Source organism: Ovis aries, chromosome 14 (genome assembly GCF_016772045.2).
Source record: "Ovis aries strain OAR_USU_Benz2616 breed Rambouillet chromosome 14, ARS-UI_Ramb_v3.0, whole genome shotgun sequence".
Classification (NCBI taxonomy): Eukaryota; Metazoa; Chordata; class Mammalia; order Artiodactyla; family Bovidae; genus Ovis; species Ovis aries.
The window spans coordinates 59255467-59269610 of NC_056067.1; the positions used below are offsets into that span (position 1 = coordinate 59255467).

At 43.6% G+C, this 14144-nt stretch overlaps 1 protein-coding gene across 50 annotated transcripts in view; it reads left to right on the plus strand.

Moving 5' to 3' along the window:
- LOC105605886 (zinc finger protein 420-like) overlaps window positions 1-14144 on the plus strand; it is a 46157-nt gene that overhangs the window by 3891 nt on the left and 28122 nt on the right. For 27 of the 50 annotated variants that reach the window (XM_060398883.1, XM_060398885.1, XM_060398877.1 and 24 more), the window contains one exon: window positions 7815-7873. The exons of 8 other annotated variants lie outside the window; for them this stretch is intronic. The gene's annotated coding sequence lies outside the window, so the exon portion shown is untranslated. Of the gene's footprint in view, window positions 1-5668; window positions 5726-7814; window positions 7874-14144 lie in introns of those variants that run through there. 15 more of the 50 variants (XM_060398890.1, XM_060398911.1, XM_060398892.1 and 12 more) reach the window with 1 other exon arrangement.

Here is a 14144-nt window from a genome sequence, read left to right on the forward strand (position 1 = left end):
TCTCCAACACCACAGTTCAAAAGCATCAATTCTTCGGTGCCTAGCCTTCTTCATATACATGATCACTGGAAAAACCATAGCCTTGACTAGGCGGACCTTTGTTGGCAAAGTAATGTCTCTGCTTAGTACAGAGTTTAAGTGGAGTTGTTTTGTTGTGTAATCATCCGCTCTGGGCTTAAAGAAAAAAAGTTTGTCCTTTTCTCCTCCTTGATAATTCCAGACCGCTTTCTATCCTCCTCCAGAGCCCCAGACCCCTTTCTCCTCGGGTACCCCGGACTTCTCAGCCTACCTAGGAATTGACTCTCTCAGTTCTTTGGCCAAAGAGAAATTTGTTTATTAAAGTCCCAGAGGAAGCTTAACCTTTCCCAGAGTCCTCAGCCTGTCTTTCAACATGTATCATGTGTTCTTTCACCCGCCAGTGGTGCTGCAGCTCCATCAGACACAAAGGCACGGTTTGTATCCACAACACTTGCCATCTCCCTGCTATGAGCTGATTCTTCTTGAGCGTGAGGAGCATGAGGTGGGCTACCTTGCCCCCCTTCTCTCTTTGTGGGCTTGGATGTATTGGCTATTCAGTTCTTAGTCCATATAGATCAGAGTTGATGCCCCAAGCCTCTAATACCTGATCCGGTGCTGCTTTCATCGCAGTTGTCATATTTGGAAGATAGAATCGGAAAATGGGAAAGTACTTACCCTGTCTGCCTCTTGAGATCACTCATCCATTTCTGCTGTTCTCCTTTTGCTGACATAGATGTCACGATGTGTGGAATAAGCTGGTGGATTGGATCTTCTGTGCCTGTTACTTAGGAAAACTGTAAGGACAGCAGTCCAACAAAGGGAATATTTCAGGCTCTTAGCTTGGCATCTCTGGATGGACCAAATAGTCCCATCTCAAGGTCTTAGAATATGAGACCCCCACATCTCATAGTTTTCCACTCTTGTACTGGTCTATCTAGTCTGGGAGTGTAGACTCTTCCTGACTTTCCTTCTCCTTCAGTTCAGTTCAGTTCAATGGCTAAGTGGTGTCTGACTCTTTGCGACCCCAGGAATTGCAGCACGCCAGGCCTCCCTGTTCATCATCATCTCCTGGAGCTCACTCAGACTCACGTCCATTGAGTCCGTGATGCCATCCAGCCATCTCATCCTCGGTCATCCCCTTCTCCTGCCCCCATTCCCTCCCAGCATCAAAGTCTTTTCCAATGAGTCAGCTCTTTGCATGAGGTGGACAAAGTTCTGGAGTTTCAGCTTTAGCATCATTCCTTCCAAAGAAATTCCAGGGTTGACCTCCTTCAGAATGGACTGGTTGGAGCTCCTTGCAGTCCTAGGGACTCTCAAGAGTCTTCTCCAACACCACGGTTCAAAAGCATCAATTCTTCGGTGCTCAGCCTTTTTCACAGTCCAACTCTCACATCCATATGTGACCACAGGAAAAACCACAGCCTTGACTAGATGGACCTTAGTTGGCAAAAGTAATGTCTCTGCTTTTGAATATACTATCTAGGTTGGTCATAACTTTTCTTCCAAGGAGTAAGTGTCTTTTAATTTCATGGCTGCAGTCACCATCAGTAGTGTTTGGAGCCCCCCAAAATAAAGTGTGACACTGTTTCCACTGTTTCTCCATCTATTTCCCATGAAGTGATGGGACTGGAAGCCATGGTCTTCGTTTTCTGAATGTTGAGCTTTAGGCCAACTTTTTCGCTCTACTCTTTTATTTTCATCAAGAGGCTTTTAGCTCCTCTTCACTTTCTGCCATAAGGTTGGTGTCCTCTGCATATCTGAGGTTATTGATATTTCTCCCGGCAATCTTGATTCCAGCTTGTGTTTCTTCCAGTCCAGCATTTCTTATGATGTACTAGCATTTAAGTTGAATAAACAGGGTGACAATATACAGCCTTGATGTACTCCTTTTTCATATTTGGAACCAGTCTGTTGTTCCCTGTCCAGTTCTAACTGTTGCTTCCTGACCTGCATACAGATTTCTCAAGAGGCAGGTTAGGTGTTCCAGTATTCCCATCTCTTTCAGAATTTTCCACAGCTTATTGTGATCCACACAGTCAAAGGCTTTGGCATAGTCAATAAAGGAGAAATAGATGTTTTTCTGGAACTCTCTTCCTTTTTCCCTGAACCAGTGGATGTTGGCAATTTGATCTCTGGTTCCTCTCCCTTTTCTAAAACCAGCGTGAACATCAGGGAGTTCCTGGTTCACGTATTGCTGAGGCCTGGCTTGGAAAATTTCGAGCATTACTTTGCTAGCATGTGATATGCGTGCAATTGTGCGGTAGTTTGAGCATTCTTTGGCATTCCCTTTCTTTGGAATTGGAATGAAAACTGACCTTTTTCAGTCCTGTGGCCACTGCTGAGTTTTCCAAATTTGCTGGCACATGGAGTGCAGCACTTTCACAGCGTCATCTTTCAGGATTTGAAACAGCTCAATTGGAATTCCATCACCTTCGCTAGCTTTGTTCATAGTGATGCTTTCCAAGGCCCACTTGACTTCACATTCCAAGATGTCTGGCTCTAGATTAGTGATCAGATCATCATGATTATCTGGGTCATGAAGATCTTTTTTGTACAGTTCTTCCGTGTATTCTTGCCACCTCTTCTTAATATCTTCTGCTTCTGTTATGTCCATACTATTTCTGTCCTTTATTGAACCCATCTTTCAATGAAATGTTCCCTTGTATCTGTATGTTCTTGAAGAAATCTCTACTCTTTCCCAATCTATTTTTTTCCTCTATTTCTTTGCATTGATTGCTAGAGAAGGCTTTCTTATCTCTTCTTGCTATTCTTTGAAACTCTGCAATCAGATGCTTATATCTTTCATTTTCTCCTTTGCTTTTCGCCTCTCTTCTTTTCACAGCTATTTGTAAGGCCTCCTCAGACAGCCATTTTGCTTTTTTGCATTTCTTTTCCATGGGGATGGTCTTGATCCCTGTCTCCTGTACAATGTCACGAACCTCATTCCATAGTTCATCAGGCACTCTCTCTATCAAATCTAGGCCCTTAAATCTATTTCTCACTTCCACTGTATAATCATAAGGGATTTGATTTAGGTCATACCTGAATAGTCTCGCGGCTTTCCCTACTTTCTTCAATTTAAGTCTGAATTTGGCAATAAGCAGTTCATGATCTGAGCCACAGTCAGCTCCTGATCTTGTTTTTGTTGACTGTATAGAGCTTGTCTTTCTTTGTCTGCATGGAATATAATCAGTCTGATTTCAGTGTTGACCATCTGGTGATGTCCATGTGCAGAGAGTCTGGAAGAGGGTGTTTGCTATGACCAGTGCATTTTCTTGGAAAAACTCTATTAGTCTTTGCCCTGCTTCATTCCGCATTCCAAGGCCAAATGTGCCTGTTACTCCAGGTGTTTCTTGACTTCCAGTCCCCTGTAATGAAAAGGACATCTTTTTTGGTGTTAGTTCTAAAAGGTCTTGTAAGTCTTCATAAAACCATTCAACTTCAGCTTCTTCAGCATTACTGGTTGGGGCATCGACTTGGATCACTGTGATATTGAATGGTTTGCCTTGGAGACGAACAGAGATCATTCTGTCATTTTTGAGATTGCATCCAGGTACTGCATTTCGGACTCTTTTGTTGACCATGATGGCTACTCCATTTCTTCTGAGGTATTCCTGCCCTCAGTAGTAGATACAATGGTCATCTGAGTTAAATTCACCCATTCCAGTTCATTGTAGTTCGCTGATTCCTAGAATGTCAACGTTCACGCTTGCCATCTCTTGTTTGGCCACTTCCAATTTGCCTTGATTCATGGAACTGACATTCCAAGTTCCTATGGAATATTGCTCTTTACAACATCGGCTTAGTGCCGCCTTCTCCTTAGATTTTATATTTTTGCTTTTAAATTTGATTTTGAAGTATGTGGCTCTAGGGTCTGAAGTCATGTCCAGTTTCTTTGCTGTGGTAATCCGCCTGTGTTTACACGGCAGCTCCTCATGGACTCTCTGTGGTGTGGGTTTACTGGATAAGAGAAAATTTTTAAAGGAGAATACTTTCCCCTATTGGTTGTAATATTTTCCTGCTGCATACAGAATTACCACTTGAAGCTACTTAGTACAGTAGTCATCGTGTTCTGTGATATGAGAAAGTATCTGAGACCTTGACCTGTACATGTTTTTCTGGCTTTGAGTGATGTCAGAGAAGCCTGGGTGAAGGGCACTGTGATAGTGTTGTTCACGTGTACTATCACCATGCCCTTGGAGCCTCAGGAAATTCTCCTGACAGTGGTACTGTCCAGGTTCACACCCTTATATTTGTGAGGCTGTTGAGTAAAGTTTGCTGATGCTGCATGCTTGTCACCTGGGTGCTATTGATCATTCTGCCTCCACACTTAATTTTCTAGCAACTTAATGACAGAGCTTATGTAGTGGCGTGATAACTTCAGTGATAAACCATCATTTGTTTTTTTCCAAGGCATAGCTACGTTCCTTTTATTAATATTTGTATGCATTATAAATGATTGTCTTTTATATTTGTCATTAAGTTTCTATTTTATGTTACTGTTTGTATTTTGTTTGCTGTATGTGGGATGGTTGGTTAAGAAAGCTCCCCCACCCCTGTGGTGGAATTGGTGATCAGTACTTTTTAGAGTTCTTTATGTATTCTTGATGATTTAAACTATTTAAACTATTTTCTTTATGTCTTCTTGATGATTTAAACTATTTATTTTCTTTATGTATTCTTGATGATTTAAACTATTATTGAATATATGCTTGGCAACTTTTTGGTATTATAGTGTACATTGTTTTTTCACTGCTGAGGATGGATTACTGCACAGTATTTGGTAATTAGGATGTGTGCAATTTAACTCTTTTTATTTTGTTGGCGTGAGCTTTTGGTGTCTATCTGATAAATCATTGGTGAATCTACTGTCAAGAATCACTTTTAGGTTATCTATATGAAATTGTGAATGGTAGGCAAACTTATTGTGATAATCGTTTCACAGTATACATATCAGTTAATTTTTTCTCTGTAGCTTAAACTTACACAATGATATTTGTCATTGTAAGAGTTGCTTATACAACCCCCTTTATGTCACTGTTTAAAGAGTTGGGTTTAGAAAGGGGAAATAATTAAAACACGTTGGATAAAAGAAACAATAACGCAGTTTATAATCATTTAAAGTGTCTTGCTCTTAAAAGTCTGTGATTAGTGACCCAAATGATCACATCCCTTAAGTCCTCCATCTCAGACACCCACGTACTCACCCTGAATTTGTTGAACTCAGCACTATGCTAAGTTTGCTGTTTTGTAGGGTGTGAGTAGGGAATAGCCGATTTCTACCCAGGCAGAGTTTTGTATTTATAATATGGAGACTAGTCCCATTCTTGTTTCCTAAAACTGCCCAAGTTCCCAGATCCCTGAATTGCTTCAGCCTCACTATCAGGATCTGAGCACAACAGGCTGTGAAAAACAGCTTTTTATTGAGAATAAGCCCTTTTAGTCTTAAGAGGAAGTACCTTGGCTTCCGACATAACTTTAAGCTTTTACCTGAGCAGTGTTACAGACATTAACTTAATGCTGTCAAGGTAACAGGCCCCGCCCCCCTCCGCGCCCCGCCCCTCCCACGAACTCTGCGCACCGCGTGCGCTCGCCCCGCCCCTGATCGGAAGCCCCGGCTCTAATACCAAAAGCCCTTCCCCACAGAGCCGGAAGTTGGAGAGCGCAGAGCCGAGGTTCCCGAGCGGCGCTTACGCTTCCTTCAAGAGTAAGTTTGCAGAGCTCGCCACCCCTCCAGTCCCCACCTCCGCCACCGCTCACTCGTCCTCATGGTGTGGGAATTGCCAGCGACCTGAAAACCCTGGCACCCGGTGCTCGGCCCCGAAGAAACGCTGCTGCTGCCGTTTCGGCCCAGTTATCTTTTCGTTTGGGTTTTAAGTGTTGCTGAGGTGGTTTCGGCCCTCGGTTTGCGTAGACACCGCCTCTGGCGACAGTTTCCTGCTTTAAACCCTTGTTTACCTCTGCCTCTCCAAGTAAAGCCCTCTCTCGCGAGTTGCAGTCGCGCCCGCCGCGTCGCCTTCTCGATCGCTGGAGGCAGAGCCCTGATAGGCCGCGCGCCCTCTCCCCCGTCCTGGGATTCCGGAGAGGCCACCCCGCTCCTGAGCCCCTTCCCTCCCAGGCCCTCTGTCCTCGCGTCTCCTGAGGCCGGTCCTTCTGCCCCGCAGCAGCCCCCTTTCCTGTCAGCCCGTCCCCTCACCCCGGATAGGGTAGGTGACCTGGGCCAGCCACGTGACAGTCAGTGCTGTTACATGCCCAGTTCAGCTCAGTCGGAAAAGGTGCTCTTCCGAAATTCAGGAGGCTGGAGGATCAGGAGAAGCAGAGTCAGAAGGACTGAGAGAAATAACTGAAACTGAGGAGAAAAGCATCAGGGAGAACCACTGGGAAAACTGAGACTGGCTGAGGGATTTGCAAAGGGATAGTCAAGTCAAAGAGGTTAAGCCTTGAAAATAGCCAAGTGAGTAAAATAGAGAAGTATTAATAATTAGAAAGCCAGATCTCCAGGGACTGGGAAACAGCATAGGGAGAACTGCCCTGTCTTAGTGATGGGAGCAGGGAGGTGAAGGGCAATGAGGGACGTCAGAGGTGGAGAGTCCCTAACTGGGTTTCAGCCGAGTTTGAGTCCAGGCCTCTTGGGTTAGAGTCCCCAGTTGTGTTTTCACCTGGTTTGAGCCCCACCACAAGGGTTCAAGTCTCAATCTGAGGTGGCCGGTTTTCTGGTGCTGGCAGAGAAAGGTAAGGAGCAGAGGAAGAAAAGGCTGGAAGGAAGCATAGCCACATGGCCTGCCAGAGAGTGGGGAGGAAAGGAGAGTCACAGAGAGAGAAGGGGAGTAATCTGGAGCGCAGAGAGGGAGCCGAAATGGGGGAAGAAAGAGGCAGACATAGGTATGGATTTTTGAAAGACTCAGGAAGGTTGGAGAGAGAGAGCATTTCCAGGGGGAACGAATTGCAGCAGCCTGGGACAGGACACGTGTGAGGGAGGAAATAGGACACGAACAGCAGGAGAGCAGAGGGAGAAAAAGAGACACCAAGACCCAGATGAAATAGGGAGATAGGTGAATAGAGGGGTCAGCTCGATCCATGTGTGGCCAGTTGCTTGGATACAGATGATTTTTTTAGTTATACAGAGGAGGATGAGAATTTCAAAATTTCTGTCTATAAGGCTTGTGTCTTTTTTTATTACTTGTGGCAGAAGATGACTTTCATTTACAAACCCTGTTGAGCCTCTGGCAGTGGCTTGATTCACTGAGTTGTGAGTGACCCCCTTCCCTTGTCCTATCATAAGATAGAGGTCAGGGAAGAAGAGACCTGGGGCAAGAAATGACTGACTCTAAAGTGTCACTCTGTGGTAGCTTTTTTTTTTTGGATAAATTTTTTTGGCTGTGCTGTGCTGTGGGCTCAGGAGTTGTGGCTCCCAGGTTCTAAAGCACAGGCTCAGTAATTGTGTACAGGCTTAGTTGCTTGTATTTGTGGGATCTTCATGAACCAAGGATAGAATCCATGTCCCCTGCATTGTCAGGCAGATTCTTATCCACTGTATCATTATTGGGTAGCATTTTTAAAGGAACACTTTTTTTAAAAAAACGGATTCACATTTTCTCCTTTCTTTATGTATGGTGCTTTTTGTAGCTTGGAATAGATCTTAATTCATTCAGTTTCTGTACTCATTTTTAACTTCAGAAATAAGCTTTTTTTGTTTCCAGTATTCTAGTCTTATCATTTTTTTAAACTTTGACACCAGATTTTTAGATTAAAAATAATTCTCAGTTTTTGTTTTTTTTTCTCAAATTTTTTTTCAGATTCATTCCTTGCCTGAGTGCTTTCTTCCCTTCATCTCATACATTTGAAATTTTCCTTGGTAAGTAGTAAATCATCTTAGACTATTTTGTGCCATACTTAGCAAAAGTGTCACCTCGTTTATCAGTTCTAATGAGGTCAATGAATCTAGAGCCTATCATACAGAGTGAAATAAGTCAGAAAGAGAAAGACAAATACTGTATATCAATGCATGTATATGGAATTTAGAAAGATGGTACCAGTGATCCTACATGCAGGGCAACAAAGGGAGACACAGATGTAAAGAACAGACTTTTGGACTCAGTGGGAGAAGGTGAGGGTGGGATGATTTGAGAGAATAGCACTGAAACATGTAAATTACCATATGTAAAACAGAATGATCAGTGCAAGTTCAATGCAGGAAGCAGGGCACCCAAAGCCAGTGCTCTGGAACAACCCAGAGAGATCTGGTGAGAAGGGAGGTGGAAGGGGGTCAGAATGGAGGGTGGCTGCTGCTGCTGCTAAGTTGTCTCAGTTGTGTCCGACTCTGTGTGACCCCATAGACGGCAGCCCAACAGGCTCCTCTGTCCCTGGGATTCTCCAGGCAAGAATACTGAAGTGGGTTGCTGTTTCTTTCTCCAGTGCATGAAAATGAAAAGTGAGAGTGAAGTTGCTCAGTCGTGTCTGACTCTTAGACTCTTAGTGACCACATGGACTGCAGCCTACCAGGCTCCACCATCCATGGGATTTTCCAGGCAAGAGTACTGGAGCGGGGTGCCATTACAGTCACTAGCAGTCTGTTAATGAAGAAAAGGAAGGTTTTAAAACTCAGAATGGCACCAGGCCCCTCATCCATAGAATGCATTTTGGGATCGTGTTGGCACCAGATGATTCGTCCCAGGCCATAAAATGATTAACCTGAATCTTGTAGAAGGGCAGATTACCATACAAATAGTTTTGTTTACATAGATTAGGGGAAACAATATCTAAGTATAACATACTGGTTTGTGAAGTAGGTTCTGAGCCATTAGGTGGAACCCACCTGAGGACGGAGTCTAGGGTAAGTGCATATAGTCCATTCACGTAGCTTAAGACAAACATTTCCATAAGAAAAATGCATTGGTTAACTCCAGGTTTGAGAATAGTTAACTTCAGATGAAACCGGGTATCATTATGGCAACAAGTATGTTAAGAGAAACCTGCTTTTAAATTTGTATAGAGAAGGAAAAAAATATCACTAGTTTGTTTCCTCCTGCCCCTTAAGAGAGAGAAAAATGTCTGACACTTACAGCCTATTTCCTCCATTTGGAGACCCCTGGCCTTCCTGCCTGTTACCCTCTCAGTCCCCCCTTTTCTTTTAGAAGAATTATGTTGCCTAGGGAAAAGGGGCATTGTTCTCGTTCCATAACTGCTTCTGAGCTGAAAATGGGCATTGTCCCTAAATTGGTGAGGCAATGTGTTCTCCTAACCCTCATACCGAAGATGTCTGATCCAGGGCCCCCAAATAGTAGTTGGAAGAAGCTGCAGCAGTAGCAGGAGTTTGAGCAACTATTGCAGGAAGGGGGACCCCTTCCAGGGCCCGAAACTGGGCTCTTGTCTTAACACTTGGAAATGAATTGTCTGAGGAGACACGTGCTGATAAAGCAAGAGATTGTATTGGGAAAGGGGACTCGGGTGGAGAGCAGTAGGGTAAGGGAACCCAGGAGAACTGCTCTGCCGCGTGGGTCACAGTCTCGGGTTTTATGGTGATGAGATTACTTTCCGGGTGGTCTTTGGCCAGTCATTCTAATTCGGAGTCTTTCCTGGTGGCGCACGCATTGCTCAGCCAAGATGGATGCTAGCCAGAGGGATTCTGGGAAGTGCACAGACGCTCCGTGTCTCCTTTCGACCTTTCCCGAACTCTTCAGGCTGGTGGTGGTTCATTAGTTCCTATTCCTTATCAGGATCTCCTGTCATAAAACAACTCATGCAAATGGTTACTGTGGTGCCTTGCCAGGGTGGGTGGTTTCAATCAATGTGCTTCCCCTAACACAGCTGTTTGTAACTTAAAAGCTTTCATGCAACTAGAAACAAATCCAGTTACACAGTTACAGATGCAGGGAGCAAACAGCAAAAACAAAGCAATCACAATTATTGTAAGAAAGATAGTTTTCCACCATGGGGCATTAGTTACCATCTCCTGAAATGAGGCAGTTGAGGCTTCAGGAATATCCATAGCCTCAATCATCTTGTTCATGTGTTTAATAAAATGAATAACATTAGTGCTCATATCAGGTTTATATGTACAGCATTGGGTATGAATAATGGCACAAGTGCCTCCTTGCGCAGCTGTCAGAATATCTAAACCTAATCTGTTTTGTAAAACCACCTAATTTGTGCTTGTTCCGCATTAAGAGCTGAAATAGCTTTTTGAGAATCTTGTAATGGCTGTTGAGTAAAATTAGTCTAAGATCCACTCGTAGCATAACATCTGTAGTCCCCAAAGAGGGAACAAAGACTGCAGCCAAATAATCATACCAGTGAAATACAGACCTTGCCCACTGAGTTTTCAGGTGGGGTAAATTAGCAGGCTTTTCTGGAAGCTCTGAAAAATATAAAGCCGTGAGTAAAGGCTAGACCCAGGGTGCATCTCCCTATCCAACCAAGGGGAAGCCATGCCCATAGGTAAGAGCCACATATCCAATAGGTCCTGTTTGGAGCAAGCCAGCTGACTGAGATATCCAGTCCGAATTTGCTGGGGTCCAGCCCCGGTATATCCAGGGAATTCGAAGGGTGGACGGAGTCGGCGAGGAAAACTTATTTATTTGTTAATATAAGATTAGATGAGGAAGAAATAGTGTAGTAGGAAGATTAAGTGGAGAGAAGAGGCTGATTAACTTGGGTTACATGGAAAACCAATAAAGTTCCAGACAAGGAGCTTGCACCATCTACATTAGGCCGCCGGCGCCCGTATGAATATTGGAGAGTGCCCCGCCTTGGGATCTTTCTCTTATGGATCTTAAAAGCTGGGACAAGTAAGTAGACATAGTGAGCCTCCACGTCCCAGATGGGAATTCAGCCTGAAATTAAAGAGGAGACACGGGGGAAACCAGTCCAGCGACTGGCTCTCCTTCTATTGTCCTTCAAGGCCTTTTATACTTTTGATTATACATGAAGATCAATGGGTAATACAAAATTATGTAGCGCTAGCAGCCCAGACTCTTTCTGTATATCTTTTTGTATACAAAAGGTCTCAGGTGATTTACATTATCTTCTGGCCAAGAGGCTTGTTAACACTTTTTGGCTCTCTTCCTTAATGAATGTTAATTTCGTTACCCCTGAAGTGTTTTTCTTTAATCTGCATCTCCTTAAAGCGTTAAAGTTACATCTCTGTAGAACAAAGGTGCAGTGGCTTATAACAAAGAAGGTACTTAACTCAAAGATCTAATGTTGCTAATACCAGGTTACTACTTGTTTTTCTATATACCAACTATATCTAAAAATAAAGGATAGGAAAATTTGGCAGCAAATACTGGTTCAACAAATGAAACCTTTAATCGGTCCTATTCTAATGATTTTGACTCTTCGAAGCCCCTACATTCCTAGGATGTTTTAAGGTTCCTGTGCCTCCTGTGGTCAGGAGGCCTCAAACCATCGCGTGCACAGCTGTAGGAGTCCTGCAGGCAGGCTAAAAAGCCATTAGAGGGGTTTTTGGATTGAAACACTCTTTCAAATGCAGAAGACTAAAGCCCTGAATTGACTTTTTTCCAGAGAATGTCAGAAGAGTGGCAAAGCAGGCAGATTCTTATTTTTTTTTGGGGGGGGGGGGGGGGGATGCTCAGGAAATTCCAGGGGGAAAACCTGAGGTCTGATTAGCCTTGCCATCAGAGCTCTGCCGCATGACCTTGTCACGGCTGGAATTCCTCACACTGGCTCCTGGCACCAATTAGTGCCTGGCCAGACAAAGGGAGGACTTGAATTGGGGTTGGAAAACACGGAAATGATTACATTGCATACATGCTGAGGCAAAAATCCCAATTGTTTCCAATCATTGTAATTAAGTTGTTGGCTGACTTTTGGGGATGGCTCTGTTTGTTCCCAGCATATAGGGGCAGTAGATACTAGACGTCCTTTTTCAGGAGTTAGCCATATAGCCTCATCCCATATTTGATAAACGTCAGGTAAAAAACCATTAGATCCAGACCTATTTGCCTTATGTGTAGTAAAGTAGACATTAAACCGAGGCAATGTATAATCAAAATTAAAAGTCATGTTATGTCCATAGTTAAAGTACAAAGTGTTGCACCAGTCCATTTTAGGGTTGGTAGATGTCATTAGATGAAGAAGAGGCATCACATATGATTGTTGTCGAAGGTATTCGGAGGTTTGGAGAAAGTCTTTTTCCTGAAGTGGAGATGTCCACCACAAAAGCCTTTCATGATGAAGAGGGGAGCACTCTGCAGACCCAGCAGTTAGACCAATTGTGGAATGCAGCGTAGGAGTGAGCCCAGGACAGGAAGGCATTGTTTTGAGGATCAAACGGCAGACTCAGGATATTTGGAGTCAGCAGAAGTAAGCTCGCATAGGTTATTAGGCCCATCTAAAAAGTACAAAGTCAGAGAATAGAAAGTAAAGACATAAAAAGATGTCACTTAGTTTTGGTCAGGGTGCCACCTCTTAACTCGAGTGTGATGTACCCACGAATCAATCCCTGGTACTTTGACAGCTGTGGGAGAAGAAAGAATAATCTGGTAAGGGCCTTCCCAAAGGGGCTCGAGGGATGGGCCCCCAGATCCCAAAGTTTTTATGAGAACCTCAGTTCCTGGCTCAGATAGAGGCTTGCTTGACTCAGAGGCGGGGTCAGGAGTCATCTCTCGGAGTTCTGTTAATGCCTGTTGAAAAGCTGAGAGCTGAGTTACATAACTAGTTAATTCCAAGGCTTCAGGGTCTATAACAATGTCTGTGCGTAAGAAAGGCTTCCATAAATACATTCAAAGGGGGACAGTCCCTCCTTTCTGGGGGCAGTTCGAGTGCTCATTAAAGCTATGGGTAGGACTTTAATCCAATTGTCCTGCGTCTCTTGTCTTAATTTGCACAGATGTCTTTTGATAATATCATTAGCTTTTTCAACCTTTCCTGAGGATTGGGGTCTCCAGGAATAGTGTAAGTGATGTTCTATTCCTAGAGCTTTAGATACCCCCTGAGGTACAGCAGCTTTAAAGGCGGAGCCATTGTCACTCTGAAGGCTTCCTGGCAACCCAAACCGGAGGATAATTTCATGGATTAAAATCTTTATAACCTCCTTAGCCTGTTCACTACGACAGGGAAAAGCCTCAATCCATCCAGTAAAAGTATCTACCCAAACTTGTAAGCAAGAATATCCATTAGCTTTTGGCATATGAGTAAAATCAACTTCCCAGTCCTCTCCAGGATACTTTCCACTTCTTTGTAATCCAGATTTTGCTAGCTTTTCAGTCTTTGGGTTATTTTTCTGACAAACCTCACACCTTTTGATAATGTTCTTTAAAGTTTTCATTACATTTTTACCTTCAAACAAATGAGAAGCCATTTGGTAAGTACTCTCTGCACCCAAATGAAAACTCTGGTGTAAACCCTTAAGAATTTTCCATTGAGTATTTTCAGGAATTATTAATCGTCCATCCTCAGACTGTAACCATCCTTTATCAGTAATCTGTGCTCCTCTTTTTTCATATCTTTCTAATTCTTCCTCGTATATTGTGGTTTTTCCTGTTCGACAGGACCTGTCCAGATCAAAGGCATCTGCAGTGAAGGAGTTTCCTAAAGTGCCGCTTTTCTGGCTTGACAGTCAGCCAGCTGATTACCTTCGGCTACTTTACTCCCATCCCTGCTGTGTGCCCTTTGCAATGCATAACAGCTACTTCTTTAGGACAATATATACCATTTAAAGGTCTCTCGATCCCTCTGAAATGCTTAATAGGTTCTCCTGTTGCTGTTTTAAACTGTCTTTCTTTCCATATTGCAGCATGAGCATGTAAAGTCAAATAAGCATATTTAGAATCCGTGTAGATATTTACCCGCTGCCCTTTGCTTAACTCTAAAGCTCGGGTCAGAGCCACAAGCTCTGCTAACTGAGCACTGGTTCCCTGGGGGAGAGATTTTGCTTCCAAAACCTGTTCAGCAGTCACCAGGGCATTACCTGCTTTACGCTTTCCATCCCGGACAAAAGAACTGCCATCTGTAAATATTTCCATGTCAGGATTGTCTAATGGGGTATCCATTAGATCTTCCCAAGCTGCATAGTTTAAAGCTAGGAATTGAGAACAATCATGATCAGGTGTTTCATTTTCCTTCTCAGGAAGGAAAGTGGGAGGATTTAAATTTCCACAAACTTT